The sequence below is a fragment of the Peromyscus californicus genome, unplaced genomic scaffold (assembly GCF_007827085.1).
Source record: "Peromyscus californicus insignis strain IS unplaced genomic scaffold, ASM782708v3 Scaffold_7__1_contigs__length_154581171, whole genome shotgun sequence".
In the NCBI taxonomy this organism is placed as follows: domain Eukaryota; kingdom Metazoa; phylum Chordata; class Mammalia; order Rodentia; family Cricetidae; genus Peromyscus; species Peromyscus californicus.
This window is the reverse complement of record NW_026294595.1, coordinates 141,411,080-141,429,724: the sequence shown is the minus strand read 5'-3', so window position 1 is coordinate 141,429,724 and position 18,645 is coordinate 141,411,080.

Sequence of the window (18,645 nt, the reverse complement as noted above, 5' to 3'; positions counted from 1 at the left end):
TGAACTGGCAGCCCCTGTGCTTGCTGGGAAGGATGTCATCCCCTCTCTAAGAGGCTCCATTTCCATTTTTAAACAGTATAGATGCCACACTGCCCTCAGGACAGCCTGGCCCTGAAGTAACTTTCTGAAGGCATGTAGAGCCCAGCCTGTCCAGCAGGGGGCACCAAGAAGCGTGGACTGCCCCGGGGTTACAGTTCCCTAGTGGGTCCCTCCTAGGGACTCAGACACAGAGCCTAGCTGGCCTTGGGTGCCTGTGTTGGGGACAGCGCCAGCCTGAAGGTGCGGCTGATATTGTTTGGACAAGGAGACCTGCTGCCTGGCTGACCTCCATATAAGCATTTTTCACTGGTTCCACACCCTCGACCCACCTTTTCTGGTTTTCTTTGTCCTGTGGCGGGTCTTTGGGCATGATTCTGTTTTCCGTTCTCTTCTCTCCTTTGCCCTCTGTCTTTCTTCTGTCTGTGTCTATGAGAACATAAGGATCTTTGTCAACTATAGAGGTGCTTGTGAGGGATGTGACAGCTAACACATTTACTGTCTTTCCCAATCCCCACTCCTGCTGGAATCACTTAGAACTGTGGCCACTAGGTGGCGGTGTGGGCCAGGCTGTCTTGAGTCAGGGTCCCCTGGCTGCTCCAGTATTAGAGGCTAGAGGCGGGCATTGGGGAAGTTGGGGGAGGGAGGTTCAGGAGTGACTTGAAGGTAGAGATTCCCCACGTGGCATGTGATTCAGTATGTCCCTGTCTCTCTCTGCACTGTCCTCCACGTGTGAGGGGAGACCCAGCCAGTCTCTCAGAGAAACTGTCACTGTCTAGTCAGCCCAACTGTCCCCAACTAATTGGAAGGACCAGTTGTGACATTCAGGATCATCCGCAGACACTGTGTGTCAGGCATGCTGCTCAGTGGCTTGGAGGACACTTACACCCCTGCAAGGCCCCACCCTACAGAGGGAAAAAAATGGGCTCAGCTGTCTCAAGGGACAGATGGTCACATGAGCTTTAATGGCACATTGACAAGTACCTGGTGCAGCTCCAAGTCAGAGGCAGGGGCATTACATATGACAAGTGGGAGGCACTCAAACCACTGGGTTTCATGGACTCTCTTCCAGATACGCCATGGCAGAAGCTGGCTTTAATCCTTGAGCCAGAACTAGCAGAAAGGAAAATGGAAGAAGGAATTGAGTGGGTCACTTTGCAAAAGAAAGCGGCTTTTTTTTCCCCCAGTATGGTAGTGAACACCTTTAATCCCAGCACTCAGGAGGCAGAGGCAGGCCAATCTCTTTGAGTTCAAGGCCAGCCTGGTCTGCAAAGCATGTTCTGGGAAAGCCAGGACTACACAGAGAAATACTGTCTCAAAAAAATCACAAAAGAGAGGGGGGAGGCTTTGTATTTTGATCTCTGCCTTGCACACCTCCCATGGTGAGTGATTTTTAATCTTAGGATCAACTTGATTGGATCTGGGATCAATTAAGAGACTGCCTTTGGGTGGCTCTGTGAGAGTATTTCCCAGAGGGACTGAGATGAGGGGAGGGAGGTCATCCCCCCGAACGGAGGGTGCCTTCCAGAGTGGCCCATCTTGCCATCTTGCCTGTCTGCACATCCGCAGTTCAGTTTCTCTGGGACCCCCAAAGTCCTGCAGTGCTCTCACCCAGAGACAGAAGCCAGTCACAGAGTCCTGCCCCTTCGTCAGTGACCGGTGGAGACTGAACCGCTTTGACCAATAAAATGCTGTGCTGGGGAAATTCTGGAAGGTTCTTTGCTCTCTGGAGGCTTCTGAGGAGCCTGTTTTCTCTCCCAGGCCCCCTTCCCTCCTGCTCTGACCATAACCTGGCCACTCCTTCCCACCTCTGCTGCCAACCCCCAGCCAGTCACCATCATGGCTTGCCTGGAACATTCTAGAATCCTTATGTTCTTCCAGCCCCACCGTTCCCCTATGTGGAGCCAGTGACTACATCATCACGACCTTCACATGCTCAGAAACTCCTAGAGACTTCACTGCCGTGGAAGTTTAGAACTCCACCCACAATGCCCTGCTCACTGTCCCCTGTAATCCTCACGTCCCAACCCCACTCTGCCCTCAGGACCGGTCTTGGAACTCTCAGTTCAAGGCCTTTGCACAGTCTCTGCAGACAATCCCAAGAATCTGAAGGCTCCTCTCTGTAGATCTCTGTCTCACATCCCCTTGTCAGCAAGGGTCACTGAGGCTATGTGGCCATGCTTCTCTGTCCCCACCAAGAATTTGTCTTTCTCTGCTTCTCCCAGGGCCCTCTGGACATAGTGACTGAGTATGTGAAAGAACAGATTTCTGAGACTGTGAGGGTTACCACAGGGAGGCTGGCAGAGCTGGCAGGGCACTCCCCAAGGCCTGGCCCTCCCATCTCCAGCTCTTCCTCCAAGGAGGGTCCTGCCATCACCACACACCCTCTGTTCCAGCTTTTCTGTCCCCCACAGCTGAGACCCAGAAGGATCAGTTGAAGAGCCCAAGGGGACCCTCTATTCCCAGTAAACAGATGAGGTAGATCCAGGGTCCTGCTGGGGCCTAGGAGACACAGGGTGTGAGCATTAGCTGAACACCTACTATGTGCTGGGCATGGTATCCGTGGGTGGGACATATCCCCTCAGCAAATGCTCATGATTGCCCTAGAGGGGCCCCACGGGGAGGAAGATGGGGACAGTGACAGAACTCGGCCCAGGCCTCCATGGTTAAGAAGCCTCAGAATCAAGAGCTAAGCGCCTGGCGTCTGGGTCCAGAGCCTTGATCCTGTCCCAGCTCTGCCGGCCAGAGCAGAATGGATGGTACAAGGTGACCCAGGATGCCTTGTATTTAAACATGAAGACAAGCAGAGCCAGGCCGTGGAGACTGAGAGTGGCTGACGTGCCTCAGTGACGCTTCGCCCTGGCGCCACTCAGGAAACGAGAACCAGACAGGCTCAGGAAACATGACCCCAGGTGCTCAGCAGGTCAGGGAGGGGTGGCAGAGGGCTGGCCTCTGCCTGAAGCCCATGAGCTCTGCCCTGAACTTCCCAAGCCTGGGTTTCTGGGTCAGCTGCTTGACTTCTGTGTGCCTCGGTTTCCCCTGCAGTGCTTTCCTTGTGGGGCTGGTGCAGGCTGAAGGAGGAGGGTGAATCATGTGACAGGCACAGTTTGTGAATGTCATGGGGATGCAGTGACCAACAGTTCTTCATCATGGCTGGGGGTCCATCCTGTAGCTGCAGGGACCGTTCAGGGTTAACTGAAGTGGGAGAGGGAGGCCCACCCATGCAGGCTTGGCCCTGGGGAAGTCTTCAGGTATTCATAAGTAGAACTGATTATCTGCTCTCTACCCAAAACCCCCAGGGAAGCACAGTGAGGCCGCTGATACCATTGGAGATGGATTGGTGAGTCTGCTTCGTGTACGGTCTGCTGTACTTAGGCCAAAGACAGCATGAAGGAGGCCAGGCTGAGAACACAGGAGCTGGAATGTGCTGGGCCACATGGAACCAGGACCAGTGGGCATCACCTCTCCTCAGCATGGGCACTCGGGATCACAGTCATGGGAAGTGAGATGCTGCCCTCCCCATGAGGCACCCTCAGGCTGGATGTGATGACTTGAGTTTTGAGCCTGAAGTAGAAGGTCCTGGGTTCAAATTTCACCCTTGCTCTTGGCTGGCTGCAGGGAAGGCAAGGAGTTGGCCAACCAAGAGAGGAGGTGGATTCTGAGAGGAGCTGTGACTTTCAGCAAGCTGAGGCCCAGCCCGACAAACCGACAATGTCACAGGCTCAACATGCTCCTGCCACAGTTGCTCCTGGGGCCTGGCCACCGTCGACATCGAGAGCTTCCGGAAGAGAACTGGGCAGTTGCCCAAGAGCCCATCGGCACATGGTGGCTGGTTTTGGCTCTGTCGTGCACAGGGTGGCACTGGCTACTCTGCTCTCCTTTCCAGAGCATGGGATCACCAGGACAGCTTGGGAGCCCCATGCCTTCCAGCTGCTTCTAAGGGTGACATCATGGGCCTTTCCTTTGTGAGAAGGGAGAGAAAACTGGCCCTTTTGATGAGAGGGAAGTTGTTCTGTCTGTCCAGCAGCTTCAGAAGATTCTGTCTGCTGCAGGAAGAAGGGGCTCTGTGCTCAACACAGCAGTTAGTGAACAATGGCCTCAATGGGGACACATGTGCAAGTGTGTGGTGAACGTGTGTGTGGTGAACTTGTGTGTGTGCGCGTGCTCGCACGCTCACTTGTGTGTACATGCATGGCCGCTTCCTGGGTGTCTCTGCATATTCCTGTCAGCGCTGCATTTACAAGCTTCCATAGCTCACTCCAGCTCCTCAGTAACCCCTGGCCCTCGAGGTGTGATGTTTCGACTGTGGGTGTGGTCTCAAGCTCCTGTCATTCTGAGGTTCGCACAGTGATGGAGAGGATCCCCTGGGATTGTGAACTAACAGAAACCCTCTCTCCCCTAAGCTGCTTGCGGTCAGGTTTGGTCACAACAACAGAAAGGAAACTAGAGCAAAGGTCAACTCCACAGGGCCAGAACAAAGCAGTGTCCGGCCCACAGGGCAACCAGTATCCACCGAGGAGATGGATGTAGGAGCAACTGCTCGCTCTGTGGGCGGGGAGATGGCCCTGCTGGCCATGCAATCACAAGGACCCCGTGTGGATCCCCAGCTGTAAAAAAAACCACAGGTGCTGGAGTGGGTGGAGACTGGTGGATCCCCTCAGCTCACTGGCCAGCCAGTCTGACTGAACTGGTGAGCTCCAGTTTCAAACACCAAGCCTGTCTCAAAAACTGAGGTGGAAACTGATAAAGGTGGATACTTGACATTGATTTCTGGCTTCCACATGCTCAGTCACACACGTGCATCTGCATGTACGTGTGCATAGACATATAACAAGTACTCATAAACACATGCATTTGCTACACTCAACACACATATTATGCTCATACCCCCATACAGACAGATGTACACAACACACACACACACACACACACACACACACACACACACACACACACACATACACACAGAAAGCTCACTCTGGCCCTATGAGTAGACTCAGCTCAAACTTGCCTACCTCGCATCCCTTCCTTCTCAAAGCTTCCCTCATCTGAGAGCTGATAGGGAATTTATTTATTCTGATGAATATGTATTACTTCTTCCCAGACAAGATATGCAGGTCTTAATGAGGAATGTCTAGAGACAATGTTTAAATCCAGGGACATCACCCCAATAATGAGACTGTAAGGTGATGATGAGGGTGGCGGGGGTAGTTAGGGCACAGGGGCCCCTGGGGAGGCATGGAAATACAGGACAGCTAAGGCCTCCCTGGATCCAGGGAAGGGAGTTCTTGATCCTGGGTTGGTGAGGAGTTTGCCATGCCCCTCTCTTTGTGGTTAAACATCCACGAAGCTGCTGTTAGATTATTACTATATGAGAAGCCGAATCTCCGGGACCTTGGCCCACGTGTGTGCAGTGTGTATGGGCGGAAGGGCCCATGTCCCTCAAAGATCTGACGTCATTATACTATCACTCTGGTTGTGAGTTTGATACCTCCCTGAGGGCTTCTTCAGAGGATCGTGGGAAGAATACCCTAAAATGGATATCCAAGGGTCACCTTACTCCATGAATATGCCTCTCACTTCATAAATATTCATGAAACCATTCTTAGACTCTGTAACCCTGAACCTTGGGGCAGCACCCCCACCCCCCCACCCAGTCTCTCTTTGATACATAAACTCTGCTCCAACTGTCTACATCTCTTGACTGAATTCTTTCCTTAAAGAAGACAAGAACCGGGCTGGAGAGATGGCTCAGAGGTTAAGAGCACTGACTGCTCTTCCAGAGGTCCTGAGTTCAATTCCTGGTACCCACATGGTGGCTCACAACCATCTGTAATGAGATCTGGTGCCCTCTTCTGGCATGCAAGGTTACATGGAGGCAGAATACTGTATACATAATAAATAAATCTTTAAAAAAATTATTATTAAAGAAGACAAGAACCAAGAGATCCTCTTAACACTCCTGGGTCAGCACAGGGTGGTGACATCTGCTCAGCCACCTCCCCTGAGTCTGTCACTGTGCAAGTCACCTCTGTAGTTGGGCCTGCTACACATCACACACAGCCCTGCGATGGGCCCAGGTCTGTTACTCTGTAAATGCCAGGTCTTGACCCAGTAAACTGTGGGGATTATGGAAATGAGCAAGGGGCCTACCTGTCATGGAGGGGATATTCTTGAATTAGAGCTAAAGAGAATTCCAGAAGGAGTAGCTATGTTGTAAGGACAACGGACTTCACACACAGAAGTGCTTGCGGCTCATCCGGGAGAGTTGGCTGCTGGTCCAGGTCAGCTGGTTCTCAGATCCATAGATGTGTGCAGGCCCCAGTGGGATCGTTCCCTCGCTCCAGACACATTGTTCCTTCTCCCATAACCACTGTATGCAAGCCAGGACACCTCTCAGAGCCCCCCTGCTTTCTTCTACTGCCCCTCATTCAGAACCACACGGGTGCCTTTCCTGTGCCTTGCAGAGAAAGTAGAATTGGCCAGCTCTTGGAGATGAGTTAGAAATACATGTGGGGTGTGTGTGTGTGTGTGTGTGTGTGTGTGTGTGTGTGTGTGTGTGTGTGTGAGTGTGTGTGTGTGTGTGTGAGTGTGTGTGTGTGTGTGTGTGTGTGTGTGTGTGTGTGTGTGTGTGTGTGCATGTGGAGCTCAGAGGACAACTTGGAGGAACTGGTGCTTTCCCTCCACTGTGAGGGTCCCAGGGCTGAACTCATGTCTGGCTTGGCAGCGGGTCCTTCATCCACTGAGCCATCTTTCTAGCCCTGAGTATGCTATTTTACCCAAAGGCTACCTCCACTTTCCTTCCCTCTGTGTCTAGCCATGCCTAACTTTCTGACTTCTCTTCTTTTGGAACTTACTACCCAGGGTCAGCAGGGCCTAAGGGCCCCATGTCAGTTACTGCTCATTTGCATATTGAAAGATGATGTATCTCATTGCAAATGATCGCCCTTTCATTTCCTTCTCATGATCCACTTAGGGCGCCCTAATGAGCTTTTAAGTGGGTGTGCCACGCTATAGGTTAATTATTTAAGGCTTTCAATTCAGGGCAGTGGAGACTTGTTAAGTACACTTCTCTGGGAGGTGGTAGGGTCAGACAAGGTGGAGAGTCTCTGGCTTGAGTCCACCAGGATTCGTGTCCTGGGGCCAGGGAGCCTGAGCTCTCAGCTGTGGCTCTCAGCTGTATACAGGGCTGCTTTGGGGTTGAGCTGGATCTGAAGGGTGAGTGTCGCCACTGGGTTAGTCCTGATGTCCACTGCACGGCCCGCACGGCCCTCTGACAGGTATCTGTGCTGCCACTGAGTCATAGTGGCTGTTGGGGAAGAAGCTGCCTCCATGGGTAGGCCAGCAGGCCAAGGCTGAACTTGCAATCAGGCCTGGACTGGATGGTTGGAACCCCTATACTCATGGCTGCTGACTGTTGATTTCCAGAACTGCATTGGTTTACAGCAGAAATCTGCTGGTGGAGGTGACAGGCTTACCCTTGAGTACAACGTAGAAGAGACAGAGGGAGGGCAACATGTGGCCAGTGTCAACATAGGTGGATGGCTCTAGAAGCAATGGCTACCTGCTTTCAATCCACTATCTAGCCACCATTCTTAAGTTTCTTGTTCTTTTCTATTGCTGTGAAGAGACGCTATGACCATGGCAATTCTTATAAAGCAGTGGTTCTCAACCTATGGATTGTGACCCCTTTGGGATTGACCAACCCTTCACAGGGGTCACCTAAGACTATTGGAAAACACAGATATTTACATTACAATTCATAACAGTAGCAAAATTACAGTCATGACGTAGCAACAAAAACAATTTTATGGTTAGGGGGTCACCACAACATGAGAAACTTTATTAAAGGGTCGAAGTATTAGGAAGGTTAAGAACCACTATTATAAAGAAAAGCATTTAATTGAGGTCTTTCTTACAGTTTCAGAGGTTCAGTCCATTGTCATCATGGCAGGGAGCATGGCAGTATGCAGGCAGACATGGTGCTGGAGAAGTAGCAAGAGTTCTACATCTGGATCATCAGGAAGCAGGAAGAGAGAGACACTGGACCAGTGACACACTTCCTCCAACAAGGCCACACCTCTTAATCCTTCCAATCCCTTCAAATAGTGCCATTCCTTGATGACCAAGCATTCAAATATATGAGCCTATGGGAGTCATTCTTAGTCAAACCACCATACGAAGTGTCTGCTTGATCTAAGAGATTGTGTGTTCAAATGTGGTGGTTTAGGGTATCAGCCCCTTACCTGGCCTCTAGCTAGCCACATCCTGTCAAGCCCAAGACATTGCCTATGAGGACAAAGACAGCTAATGATGCCTAGGGGACCAGCCTCCAGTAGCACAGAGGCCAAAAGGAATCCTTGGTGTCGGCACATAGTAGATTTTTCTATCTGAGGGGGTAAGGGAAAAATACACTCACATACTCTCTTGATGGTTTCCTTCAGACCTTTTCTTTATTCTTCTTTTGTATTCTCTACTCTTTATTTTCATGGTGATTTCCTTCTCTCATTCTTGATGTTTTCATTCATTAAACTCCATCTTTATTCTTTTTCTTACAGCTATATACCCCAGCAAAATCTTTCAGGCAATATAAAAATTACCATGTGGTTACATTCTGTTTTGCAAGTCAATAATTGCAATGAATACAAAACAAACAGTAAAAAACAGCATGCTTTCCAAATCCCATTCACAATTAAACATTTTACATATTACAGGTGAAAAACAAATTATCCCAAGAACCCACATACATTCATGTCCAAGCAACTTGTTATAGATTAACCATGTGAGCAAGCAAAGTACTCTTCTCAGCCAGGTCTTTTACTGGCAGGCTGCAGTTTTGCAGTTACAAAGAAAGGGCCAATTACTTTATTACTTATCTTGAAAGGTAATCTTATAAAGAATCTTAAAGGAATCACAAAACTAAACTTCTATATATGAAAAAGAATCAGTCAGCTCTACTTTAAATCTTTGGGGTGCATACTCACTCATCAATAGTTTCTTATTAATATAAGAGACTGAGGTTAAAAAAAAATGGGCACAAGGAATTAATCTTCACCTTTGAACACCAACCAAACCTAGCAAGGAAAGTGTGCCAGTTAGCAACAGCTGGGCTGCTGTGTATTTTTGACCCTAACCGAATGAATCTGTAACTCAGCGACGTGTCCTTGTGAGTTTTAGATTGTTTTCTGGGGCTTTTCATTTAAAGCTATTATCAAAACATCTGATCTAACCTGAAGTTATTTTAAGACTTTGTTTCAACTAATGATGCACACCGAAACCTATGACTCCATTGTTCAGCATTAAGAGAATTAGAGCCAGCCTGGCTCCTGGGGACTCAATTGTTTTCCTTAATCATTAACCTAAACTGTGATCTATGCAGCTCCTTAGGTAAAACTCAGAGGCCCTTGCTGTGTGACATTTCCTTGTATTTGTTTTTATTCATCAAAACTCTGTGTAAGCTAACATTATTATTATCAATTAGACAGTACAGCTTAGGGAGAAATCATCTTCACAACAATCCACAGGTAAAAATGTCCAGTAGAACAGGCTGTTTCCATAAGATAAACACACTGCATTACAAGCAGTGGGGATCTCCCCACAGCCATTCATGCCATGCTAGATACCAGAGGAACATGGCAGGGGCAAACCTGTAAAGGCACAGCAGAAGCAAACATGGGTCTGTGGTCTCCAGGCCTTGCCTGTCTGAGATTGATCCATCAGAGTGTCCTCCTGGTGGGCTGACACCTTGAACTTCAGTTACCACCTGCTGCTCCTCTGACATGGCCACTGGCATATTTCAATGAGGCTTAACTGAGGAAAAGGCTTTATTTCAAATTTAAATAAAAGGGAGGGACTAGAAAGATGGTTTGGCAGTGAAGAGCTCTTACTTGTTGTGCAGTGGACCCAGGATTGGTTCTCTGAACCTACACAGTAGCTCACAACTGCCTATAGCTCCAATTCTGGGGAACCTGATGCCCTCTTCTGGCCTCTGCAGGTACTATAAGCATATAGTGCACACATAACTCAAGAAGGCACATATACACATAAATAAAATGAACGACTGAATAAATGGGCTGGACAGATGGCTCAGTGGCTATGAGCAGTGGCTGTTCTTCCAGAGGACCTGAGTTCAATTCCCAACATTAACATGCAGCTCACAACTGTCTATAACTCCCAGTCTGTGGTGGTTTGAATAGGAATGGCCCATAGCCTCATATGTTTGAATGCTTGGCCCATAGGGAGTGACACTATTAGGAGATGTGGCCTTGTTGGAGGAAGTGTGTCACTGTGGAGGCAGGCTTTGGGGGTCTTATAATCTCAAATCTGGCGAATCAAGATATAGAACTCTCAGCAACTTCTCCAACAAAATGTTTGCCTGCATGCTGCCATGTCCTGCTGTGATGATAATGGACTAAACCTCTGAAACTGTAAGCCAGCCCCAATTACATGTTTTCCTTTATAAGAGTTACCGTGGTCATGATGTCTCTTCACAGCAATATAAACCCTAAATAAGACACAGTCTCAGGAGATCCACTACCTAGTCTCAGCAAGCACCAAGCATGCACATGGCACACAGACATACATGCAGGCAAAACACCAACACATATGAAAAACTACAATGAAAAAAATTAAAAACAAAGCAAAAGGGAATGCATCACATGCTGTCCCTTAACCTTACAGTACGTTTATTTACACAAAGAATGTTTACTAAGCACGCACCCCACAACGCACACTAGAAATCATGTGAATGTAGAAAAGAAACCAGGAGCCAAGTTGAAGCAGCCTCCTCCTATCTCCCTTGTAAGGAACCCTGTCCTCCCTTCCAGTTCCACTCACCTGTCACCGGCCACAGTCACATGCACCAAGGACAGGTACAGTGTCTGGCTTGGGCCGTGGGTGGGGGTGGGGACTGGACGACGACAGAGACCATGCACTGAAATAGTTGCAACAATTCGCAGTTAACAGTAGGGAAGGCTGGGGAGCTTGTGTGGGAATGCTGAAGGACAGCGCATTCCGTGGGACTGAGGAATGTGTTTATCTGGGGCACTTGCTAGGGATTCTGATTTCAGGATTTGTTTTTGTTTTTGTGTTTTTCGAGACAGGCCTTTTCTGTGCAGTTTTGGTGCCTGTCCTGAATCTCGCTGTGTAGACCAGGCTGGCCTCGAACTCACAGAAATCCGCCTGGCTCTGCCTCCTGAGTGCTGAGATTAAAGGCATGTGCCACTGCCACCCAGCCTGATTTCAGTTTTTAAACATCACATTTGATTATGTGTGTGTGTTTGTGAGTGCACACACTGCCTGAACGTGGAAGTCAGTTCTCTCCTTCTGCCCTGTGGGTCTCAGGCATCAAACTCAGGTAGTCAGGCTTGGCAGCAAGTCCCTTTACCCGCTGAGTCATCTGGATGACCCAGATATTCTGAATTTAGTGGTTAGTTCATGAAGGGGAGAGTGTCTCTGTCCACTTGGTTGGTGGCCCACTCAGTCAAGATCACAGTGTCCCTCAAATCATGTTAAGGAAGATGTTCAAAGGTGTAGGAGATGGGGTGCATCCAACAACTTGCTTCCAATCTGCTCTGCACCCCCATAGAGATGCCCAGTGCTGAACCTCACCACACCCCATCTAACTTGTGTGCTTGGCTTGTGGAGCGGCAGATGGCTCATGGAGACTGACTTTACATCGGGTCAGGTGGCAAAGTCACTCAGTACTGCCATTCCAGAGGTGTTATTTTGCCAGTCAACATACTCACTGACACCTCATGGGCAGCTGTGGCGTCATCCTCTCTGGACCAGCTTAGAAGGTCTAAATGTTCTGTGCCCACCCATCGGTGCCAGTGGTTCGCGCTTGCCCCCCTGCTTCATCCTCTGCGGACTCTCCTGCTCTGTGTCTTACTATTGTGTGAGCATCCCACTGGCCCACTGGGTCAACAACATTCGGCTGTTCAGACCTAACAAGCAAAGATTCAAACACATAGGGTGTCTTATTGAGACAAAGGCAAATCCCTATCTATGTGCTTGGGCAGCTATGGCTAGACTGAACGCGTTGTAAATGGAGCTGCGTGGAGCACAGCCATGCTCCCCGGTCTGGAAATTGCTTATGACTGTCCTCATTCAATGCAGAGGGGGGCTTGCAAGCCACGCTTTCAGGAACATTAGTGATACTTGTAGAAAAAAACGTATTAACCCCTACATTCCAGCAGGTAGGACAACCGGACCTTCTGCATCTAAGTGGGGGGCAGGGCAGGGCTGGCTGAGGATGTGGCATGTCTGAGAAGCTGCTGTGGTGTTGATGGGGATAGCAGAAGCAGGAAGAAGCAGACAGGAACCGGGAATCCCTGCCTCCTCCAGCACCACAGTCTTCTTCCAGGCTTCCTTGTGGGCAAAGCACAGGAAGTCCGAATAAAGTCCAGCAGGAAGTCACAGGTAAAGCCCAGCAGGAAGTCTGGGTAAAGCCCAGCAGGAAGTCCGGGTAAAGCCCAGCAGGAAGTCCCTTTTCAGAGCCCAGCCAAAGGTCTCCGTGGAAGCGTACTGTGGTTGCAGAGACCCTGATCTTTACTGTGAGGCAGTACATGGTGGAAACTTCCGGCTGAGAGGTATTAGTTTAAACACTAATAAATGCATCAACCGCCTTTCCCCTATTCAGTCCTACTCTAGGGGACCAGAGATAGAGGATTGAGTGTGTGTCTGTCTGTTAAGGTGTCTTACTTAGATTCTAGGGTAGGACTCAGCTTTCCCATCTGTGCAATGGCCATGCAACAATAATAATAGAGGTCGTGATCTGATGCCCGACATCCGAACCTAACACAGAGCTTCTAGTTACCAGGGCAGCATGCTTAGGGCACTGACAGGCTTCAACATCTGGGACAGCTTGTTAAAAGTGCCTGTGCACCTGCACACTGTGCACAGCCTTGAGTCTGAGCCTGTTATCTGGCTATCCCCCTCCCCAGACACCACCATGGAAGCTATCACTATCTGCGCCCATCCAGTCAGCTTTCTGGAAGTCTGGGGCCCGGTAAAGCTTGGTCCCCACAAGTTCCTAGAGTGAGGACCAGGGAGGGACCTGGCACCCTGAGGATGCCCAACAAAGATTCCACCTGGGACTGCCTTTAGTTCTCAATCTTTCCAAGGTTTCGTTATCCCCAACAGGAAGTGAGGGAGCAGAGGTGGGGAAAAGGGACATCACCTACTCAGTGTCACAGACTGAACACAGCTCGTTTCAAAGCCAGCCTGACGCAGGCTCTTGCTGATTGAACCCCTAGCCCTGTGCTTGGGGCCTCTTAAAGGTGGCTTTCTTTAAGCCACTTTTTGCCAGTTCAGGGAGGGCCAGCCCCTCTCCCAGACAGCACAGTGACTCCCAATGGCTCTTCATGTCGATAATAGCCCCAAAGAGATAAATCTAGCAATATGTGTGTGATCAGCAGTCTCATTGTCCCCCCGAAGACACAAATTTATGAGGCATCCGCACTCGGGGGTCATCATTCCCAATAGTTTATAGTATCGAGCCTCCTTTATTTTCCTGGTAAATCTAATTTATATGGATGAGCAGATCGAGCTGTGCTGTTCCAGGCATTGGAAGGCTGTGAATCATTCACAAGGCTTTAGGAAACTTGGGGAGATTAAGGTTTTGCATAATGCAAATCAGGAGGGAAAGATGTTTGCTCTGCCTCCGCTGTGGATGCAATTAGCACAGTGAACACCAAAAGAGATTCATTTTCCAGGGACGCAGCAAGGTCCTCTTGGTATGCAGGAGAGCACAGTTCTTTGCAGCACAAGAGCCCAGAGTTGAGGCTAGCCAAGCACCACTGACTGTTTGATTTGCAACTTTAAAGAATTTAAGGATGAATAAAACATTGAGTTAATTTTCAAAAGGCTGTTGTCAAATGGCCTAAGATCTGAGCATTTGCTGGCCTCAAAAGTCAAGACAGCACTTGAGGTGTGTTCAGGGCTCTGGTGATGGACCTGGTGATGCACCTGGAATTCTCTTCCGCCGAGCTTTGGCCCCTCCAGGACTGTAAGTCCTAACTTCTTTTCTGGAAGTTCCACCTCTGTACCCCAGCCACCTCACCCTGGCTCCTTTGCTTCTAGGTCACTCGATGGTGCAGTAAACATTGACCGACCATCTTCTGTGAGCCAGGCATGTGATGCCCTAGGAGGGCGGGGCAGAGCAGATGCTTCTTGCTGGAGCTGATGCTTTCTAGTGGGGAATGAGAGTGTTATATTAGGAGGTGCTCGGTGTGTGGAGGACAGAAGCCGTGACAGTGGGGGGGGAAGGGTAGGGAAGGACAGGAGTGGGAAAGGACAGCTTGTAGCTTTAGACAGAGTGGTTGGGGACAAGTACACCAGACCCTCTTGGAGGTGTGGGCAGATGTGGGGGAATGATACAGGCACAGGGAGCCCGTGCTGCAGCTGGAAAGATCCCCATTTCAGAGACACAAGGATGGCCAGAGTGAGTGAGTAGGGAGGTGAGAGATGAGTACCAGCGTGCAGGGCCAAGGTTGTGTACAGTCCATGCATCCACGGAGCTACCCAAGCATCCATGCATGCATGCGTCTACTGTCCACCCACTTCCCAATCATTCATTAATTGAACATGCATGTTCCCAGCTGGCCTCACTGTAGCAGCTATGGGGGTCCAGCAGGGGCTATGAATGGTGAAGCTCTGTTCCTTGAGGCTCCTGTTCTGCTGATATCATGAAAACTAAGAAACACTCCAAGAAGGAGGGAGATTTCCCAGTGTCGTGGGCATGCTTGAGAGAGCATTGTGTTGGGGAAGGAGACAGACCTCTTCACAGGGTGGACAGTGGTGACGGAGGTGAGCAGGATCATGAGAACCAATAAGCCTCTGGCCTGGCAAGCCTGATCTTGGCAAGCAGAATTTTCACCATTGCCTTGTGAACAATGCTCATCTCTCTCCTGTACCCATTTAGCAGATAAGAAGACAGAAGCTCATTGGCACAGAGCTCCTGGATTCTGCTCCTTGGGCTTCTGTAGACTGGGAACTGGGGAGGAGAATGGACGTTTTTCTCCTTCTAAGGCAAGTGTGAGGCTGTGGGAGGTTCTAAGATAAAGGCCTTGGCCCTGTGTTGGCCACACATGGAAGATTCTGGGAATGGAGAATTTCCAGCTGGGAGGACCCCTCATCCATGGCAGTCCCTGTGTGCTGATGGCCTGAGAAGTCTCTGGGAACCTGAGGATGGTCTTTGTCTGGGCCAAGGGGCTGTTTTCGACTCTGCCGGAACTCAGGGCTGGAGACCTTGTAGGTGTCTGGGCTGGGCTGGGCTGGTACTGAGGCTGCAGAGGGGTGGGGCACAGTGTCTTCTGGCTCTGCCGCCCTCTCTGAGCTCAGGCCTCCCCTAGGCTGGGACAGTCGCTCATCACCTGTGGAGCCTCTGGGCTCCTGATCTTCCCTGGTCACCCGTCATGGCCATGGGGACTTCTTTGGGACCTTGAGCCGTTCTTACTCATCCTGCTCAGAACCTCTTGGGGCTCCCCCTGCACCCAGAGAAAGCCGATGCCTGAGAGGACACAGAGATACCTATGCCCAGAGCCAGGAGCTTCCAGGAAGCATCAGTGATGCTGTCCCTTCTGAGTGGGGAGAACTCGCAGGCATCTGTGTAGTGACCGGTACATGGAGGAGACGAGAGCTTTGGGGCCTGTGAGGCACTGGGGACAGATGAGGCCCCGGGGAGCAGGACCTGTGTGGGCTCTTTCTCCTGAGTCCAGCACGCACCCCTCTACTTTGCTCCCCCACATCGCTGGGGTGTCCCATGCATGTGGAAGGCATAATGGACGCCCACCTGCTGCCTCCCCCTCCTGCCACCCTGGGAAGACAGTGGCAGTTCTGCTGTGGAGGGCGGCAGGCTGGGGACAGTCACGGAGTGGGAGGTGACAGCAAAGGCTGTTCCACCACGGCTGCTCCAGCTGCCAGGTGTGGATGTGACCTTGGGTCACAGTGCCCGGGGACGCGGTGTGATGGGCATCTGCCTGGCCAGACCCCCATTTTCATGTGAAAGGCAGGCGGGACCTGACAAGGGCTGGGCCACCATCTGCTCTGGAGTGCTTTGTACCGAGAGCTATGTGTGAGCCACGCATCCCACCCCAGGGAGGCACAGCCACAGAGAAGGCGGCTGGCGGGGACTCTGAGGGTGGGCTGGGGTCTCTGTCTCCATCTGTGTGCAGCCCTTCCCAGGGGGCTCTGGGCTCGGTGCATCTCAGTACCGAGAACTCTTAGGATAGACATGGTCACTGGCCTCTTGGCGCCTTGTAGACTTGTCTGTGCATAGAGAAAAGAGACAGGGATCTGGGCCCGTGTCCTCCACGCTACCCACCCCCTGCCTTCTCTTTCTGTCACTTACTCCCCACCCAAGAGAAAGTCGGTGTTTTTCTCTTGACCCTTCCCTGGCCCCTGCTGTGACATGCAGATCCTGAAGGGAGGCTGGTTCCATTTTGCCGTCAGCTGTTGGCAGTGCCCTGGTTTCAGGCAGCTGCTTGTCCTGACAGCTCACTTGTGGCTGGGGCTGGGATGCTCTGGGGTAACCTCTGCCCAAGGATCTTGCTGCATTGGCGGCAGAGGGCCTGGTGAGGCCCCACCCTGTGCACCACGGGCCGGCAACTGGAGAGCAGGAGGGTTCTTGGGGCCTCCGGTAGACTCCGGGCACTTGCTTCCTCTCTGTCACTTGGACCTGACTCTCTCTCTGACAAGACACAAGTGATGGGGATTTTCCAGCCCAGCCTTTGGAAGAATGTCATCTCTAGATCCTTTGCCTGCTGTGTGCCACCTAGAGCAGCTGGGCCAGGCTAGCTTCAGGGGACACAGGGAGGAAGAAGCTCCTGCGGTTTCTGCAGCCCAGAGTGTTTCCTACTAATACTCAAGGTGAGAAAGGGGAGGGCAAGGGGTGCCTGCTCCTCTTGCTGCCTCTCCCTTGAGGCCTGGTAGGCCTTTTCTGGGGCTGGGCAGGTCTAAAGGGACCCAAAGTCACAGTGGGTGCAATGTGACTCTCTCTCTCTCTTTCTCTCTCTCTCTCTCTCTCTCTCTCTCTCTCTCTCTCTCTCTCTCTCTCTCTCGCTCTTGCTCTCGCTCTTGCTCTCTCTCTCCCTCCCTCCAAATTCACAGCCTCTTTTTCTTAGTTGTTACATATCCATATATATGTATGTAATATATATATACATATAATATATATATATATATATATATATATATATATATATATATATATATATATATATATATATATTCCTAAGTATATAAATACAACCTGCTCAATCTGTATAGTGTTACTTGTATGTATGTTTATAGGGCTGGCCATTTGGTATTGAATAACCAATCAGTGTCCTCTTCCCTGGGGAAGACTGTTTCTCCACTCTTCCTTCCCTTGTATCAGAGAGCCCAGTGCCTGGGTATCCTGCCGTTCCACACACAGACGCATAGCTGCTCTGGGCACACAGACTCATAGCTGCTCTGGGTCAGTGCCTGTTCAAGGCAGACATGGGAGGTCCCCTTGTGGCTTTTATCGCCTGGCTAGCCAGGAGCGGCTTCTGCAGTTTGATTCCAAGCCAGGAGTACTGCACATCTGCCACCGAATCAGAGGCACCGTCACCTCTTCCTGAGCCACTACAGATGCTCCGTGGTGAGGCTGTGTTCAGTGTCCCCATGGCAAAGGACTCAGAACACGAGTTACCTTGCTACGGCTGCCACCCTGCCGTCTTCTGTCACCCTGTCTCTGAGGTGATGCCGCAGCCTCGGCTGTAGCTTTAGACACACATCTTCCTTGGTCCTTTGTACCTGCCTTCTTCTGTGACTGGCAGTGTTGCCTGAGTGACCCACCCCATGGGCTCCTTGCTTCTGGCTTTGAGCACCCAGTGGAGACGCCTGAAGGACGTCATAGGTATGGCTGTTGGGGTGTCAGCTCATAAGTCTCCTTCCTTTTGGGGTCACCTGGAGTTGACCAAGCTCTGGCCTTTCTGCCCTCCTGTCACGTGAACTTTTCCTGGGGGGACACAAACAAATGTCCACTCACGCCACATAGCCAACCAAAGTAACGAGTGAACCAAAATCCAGTTTGGTGGACACAAGAGATCGCCGGGCTTCCTTACACGAGTAGAGAGGTTATGGGAGTGTGGGGTACCCCAAAGCAGCATAGAACCCCAAAAGTCTCACCCCAGCCTGGATGCAGCTTTCCCATAACTTCACAGATAATGTCCCCTCTTCCCTGTCTACACTGTCTGTACTACATCACCTCCTGAGACCACGGGCTTCTGGGGGCAGAATTGTGTAGAGCTGGCAGGCAAGTGCAGGCAAGTCCGGGAGGGAGTAGCTGGAATCTCAGGTGACGGTTGGATGAACCTCCTGAACCCTTTCCTTGTTGACAGACCTGGGTCTTGAGGGTCTCCTGTACAGAGTTCTAGTGCTTCTGACGAAGATGGTAACGGTTGCCATGCTCAGAGCCAGTGTCCTAACACCATTAGGGGAACGCCATCCTGCCCCAGGGCCTTTGTACCTGCTGTGGAGAGCTCCCTCTTCCCTAGCTCCATTGCTGTGGGTTCCTCTCACCTTGAGGCAGATGGTGTAGCCAAGAAAGACCAAGGCAGCGGAAGGCAGGTTGGGGCAAGAGAA